Source organism: Pteropus medius, unplaced genomic scaffold (genome assembly GCF_902729225.1).
Source record: "Pteropus medius unplaced genomic scaffold, Ma_sr-lr_union100, whole genome shotgun sequence".
NCBI lineage: Eukaryota > Metazoa > Chordata > Mammalia > Chiroptera > Pteropodidae > Pteropus > Pteropus medius.
Genome location: NW_024344371.1, coordinates 7,468,259 through 7,473,109, shown reverse-complemented (window position 1 = coordinate 7,473,109; position 4,851 = coordinate 7,468,259).

Below are 4,851 nucleotides of genomic sequence, written 5' to 3'. Positions count from 1 at the left end.
AAAACTGCAATGCAAAAATTAAAAATACAGTATGTGATAGTGAATGGCTGGCTCTTCTAGATTAAGCATTCAGCAAAGACTTTTATGAAAAGATGATATTAATTCAGAGATATGAATGATAAAGAGGAGCCAGCCTTGTGAGTATGAAGGTGAGGATGAGTGGAGGAATGAGAAGAGCATTCCAGCATAAGAAGTAGCTAGTGCAAGTTTGTGGTGGCACTATCTTTGTTAGTATTTCTCTTAAGATCCTAAATTAACTCTTCAATATCCACCCATCTCTATTTTCAGACATCAGAAGAATGTATTTCCCTACTTTGTCAGTGCTGAACAAACTCTTGAATTTATTAGTCTTTCTTTTTATTGATTTTAACTTAAAAAATAACTGTAATTCACATATCATGAAATTCACCCATCTTAGGTGTACAATGTAATGGTAGTTAATGTATTGAGAGATTTGCTTAAAAGTCACAACTCAATTTTAGGATATTTTGATTACCTCAAAAAGAAACCTTGTAAATAATGAATCCCCTTTATACTCCCCTAGTGAACTTTTCCACTCTTTTGCATTGGCCCACAGCCAGTAGTTGGGAAACGCTACTTTACAGCATCTTTCAACACTAAGATTTTATGATTCTCTGACTTACCCATTCTTTCTTTATGTTTTTCTTTCTTTCCTGAACATCCTAACTTGTTCTCTAGTTGAGAGCACTATCTTCATTATCTTGGGGAAAATTAAAATTGTTATAGCAGAAATCAATGCAAATTTTACAATATTTAGGACTTCAGCTGAGTCTCTGAAGAATAAAATTAGGATCCTGAAAGGATAGAAAGCATATAATTAGAGCCAAAACAAAGATAAGAGGTGAAAATAGTTGCAGATACATACTTGATCCCTCCCAAGGCCCCTTGCCACCTTCTCAGGACACTTCTGAGACTTTGTTGAGAATTCAATTTAATACATTGTATTAAAGATGAACACTTTATTCTCTTAAAAGAATACTAGTAAGCTCCTTCCTCTATTGGGGGATGAGGTCCTTCATCTCCTAGAATATCTCTGGATGTGGCAGAATAGAAGGGAAAGCCCTGGTCGTATCAGGAGTCAGAATAGTGGGGGGAACCTCTTCTGATTCTAATTCATTTCGTAAATATTTATACCAGACATTCCAGACTCTGACTGTGTTATGACTTTATGACAGTGAAATTTTAGGTGAAAAATACACTGTAAAGAATTATAATTTGGTAGATTTTGCAATAAACATTCATGAAATTTATTGTTTATAACATTCTGGAATAAAAGTTTCACTATGTTTCCATCTATTTAAGTGAATTAATGTCAATAGCCCTTGTCAATGGTTTTACACAAAAACTAAGCTCTTTAAAAACTATAAAACATTCCACTAAATAAATTCCATACTTCCTCATTTGCCTTTTGAAAATAGTAAAGTCAGTAAGAGGGGAGTCCTTGCCAGCTATTATTCAAATCCCCTCCTGCGATCCTCCTTCTCCAATCAATCCTTGCTAGCTCTTGCTAACATTTTGTTTTCAGAGAGAGGATATAAATAAAAATTTTCATTGTAGAAGAAATAATAGGCTTATTTAAATAAAAGTTCTGATTAGAAGCCAAATACTACACATGGTGTTTTCCAGGCTCATAATTTTAAATAAATTTTTTAAAGCAATTTTTTCTAGACAGCTAATACATTAGATCATCTATAAAATTTATAGCCAAATATATGCCAGAAAAATATTTATATTTATCCCACTTATTCCATATTTTCACTTTTTCCCAACACATATTTATTAAATAGCTATTCTTAGTTAAATATTAGAGGGATATGAAGATGTATAAAATGGTGGCATAGCCTAGAGAGAATGCCAGACTTCTCTTCTTTCCCTCATCTTCATTCCTTACTCCACTTAGGTTTTTCTTGAGCTTTAACTTCGGAGATTTTTCTCTCTCTCCATCATGGGGTAGTTGAGATAATAACTGTATAGAATGTGCCTTAGAATTACCTGCTGGAGAGACAGAAGAGGAAGTTATTTATTCTCAAACTCCTGTCCTCTCATTTATCAAGGGTTCTTTTAGGTGTGCCAGAATGGCTAAGAGGGTTCCTAAAGGCATCCCACATAGTGACAAAAAAAGAAGTCTGGCAGAGAGAGAGCGAGAGAGCGAGAGAGCGAGAGAGCGAGAGAGCGAGAGAGCGAGAGAGCGAGAGAGCGAGAGAGCGCTTTGCTGCAGCTCAGACAAGGTGCTAAAGGCTATACTTTCCTATACTCTATTGTGACAACAGCTCTGGAACAAAAAAGTGAGCCAAGAGGATGTAAGAGGAAACTTAAAGGATATCCAGCATGGCCTAAAGGTTCTGGACCCAATTCTAAAGTGTGTGTGTGTTAGAGTGGGGGAGTGTGGTTTCCCACACCACCAAGCAACTTTCTGACATCAGCTAGGTGTCCTACAATTCAACTCAATTTGACACTATCTACTCACGGTAAACATCAGATTCCACAGATTAAGGGCTCAGTTCCACAAGACTGCCTCCTTTTCCCCGACTTTAGATGCCAGTTGAAAGTCCAGGTTGTTAACTGTATATAATTATGACTGACAGGTTATAAATCAGAGGCTCTCATAATCTCCTCCTTTGGTTCGATTAATTTGCTAGAGGATCTCACAGAACTCAGAAAACCTTTTTACTTCCTAGATACCAGTTCATTATAAAAAGATATAACTCAGGAACAGCCAAATGAAAGAGGCATAGGGCAAGGTATGAAAAAAGGTCATGGAGCTTCCATGCCCTTTCCAGGTGCACCATTTTTCCTGAATCTCCAGGTGTTAATCAACCTGGAAGCTCTCTGAATCCCATTCTTTTGGGTTTCTATGGAGGCTTCATTATGTAGGCTTGATCAAGCAATTCAACCACTAGCTTCTCTCCCCTCCAGAGAGGTCAGGAGATGGGACTTAAAGTTCCAGCCCCCAATTGCAAGCTTGGTTCTTCTGGAAACCAGCCCTCATTCTTAAGCGGAGTCTAAAAGTCACCTACTTAACATAATAAAGGACACATTTATAACTCTCACTTAGGAAATTCCAAGGGTTTTAGGAGCTATGTGTCAGAAGTGGGATGAATATCACATATAAATTTCTTATTATAAATCATAATATCACATAGTCTGCTTCTAGTGTAGGCAAAGAAGACCTTAGTGGGTCATGCTTATCTCAACTGAGGATTTTCGAGTTTGGAAAAAAAGCCTCATGGTAACGAAGAGTGTACATTTGCCTGGCATTGTCCTCTCTGCATATACATCCCTGGGGAGTCTGGCAAGGGAGTGTACTGTGGCATAATGGGAGTGGGCTGTTTGAAGGCCTGGACTCTTGCCATCTCTCCATCTCATTCTACCTTAAAGATGTTACTGAAATAGGTCATGGCCTTTGACCTCGTACAGAGCAAGTATTTCTGGCATATTGTCACCTAAAAGGTTTAATAACTGTGGATAACAGTTAAAATACATTATAACTTCCTATCTTGAAAAATATACCTTTGTCATAATAAAATTTTTTTAATGTGTAAACTATGACTTTGATATATGACTGAAAGAAAATTATCAAAGATAAAAATTTAATTATTAATGTTCATGACTGGGTTCTGTTGATGGGCTGGCAATGTAATAAAGGTACATGAGTCACAAATTCTATAATAAATAAAATATAAGACACATTATTTATATCTTTTTATTTTATAAAATGCATTTTATTACTTTAATTTCAAAAAGTACATGTCAATTATAGTTCAATAAAGCTTGGAAAAAGTTTTTTAAATTATCTAAGCTATTATTTAACAGTGTTATTGAGATATAATTGACATATAATAAACTGCACATATTAAATATACTGATAAATCTCTCACTACAATCAAGATATTAACATATAGCACAAAGATCCCCACATCCCCAAAAGTTGTCTCTTATACTCTTTTGTAATTCCTCTCTTCTGTTCCTCCCTGTTCCACTACCCGACCCTATCACAAAGCAACCACTGATGCACTTCCTGTCACTATAGATTTGTTTACATCTTCAAGAATTTTATAAGAATGGAATCAGAGCATGTACTCTTTTTAGGTATGATTTCTTTCACTCAGCACATTTGGAGATGCATTCATAGTTTCTTATTTTTTTGTTTGTTTGTTTGCATATTCCACTATATGGATATATAATTTGTTTACCCTACTGATAGGCATTTGCATGGTTTGCAATTTTGGGCTATCACAAATATAGCTGTTATAACATTTATGTGCAAATCACAACTATGGACATAAGATTTCATTTCTCTAAGATAAATACCTAGGATATTGTAGATGTATTAGGTTTTCCAAAATGGTTGTACCCTTTTACATTGCTTCAGCAATATAAGAGGGTTCTAGTTCTCCCATATCCTTGCCAACACTTGGTATGATCAGTCTTTTTAATAGTAGCTACTATAATAGGTGTATAGTAATAAAAGTTCTAGTTACTTTGGTCTTTAAAAATTTTAGTCATTCTAATAGATGCGTAGTGGTATCTCATTTTGGTTTTAAATTACGTTTCTCTAATAACTAATGATGTTGAGCATCTTTCTATGTATGTACTTTCGCTGATGAAGTGTAATCTCAAATCTTTCACTCATTTTTATTGAGTCGTTTATTTTCTTGTCATTGTTTTGAGAGTTCTTTATATATTCTGAACTTAAGATATTTATCAGATGTACGATTTTCTCCCAGTCTATAGTTTGTCCTTTAATTATTTTAGCAGTTCTTTTGAAAAGCAGAATTTAAAATTTTGATGATGTCCACTTCATTTATTTTTAAAACAGATTGTGCTTTT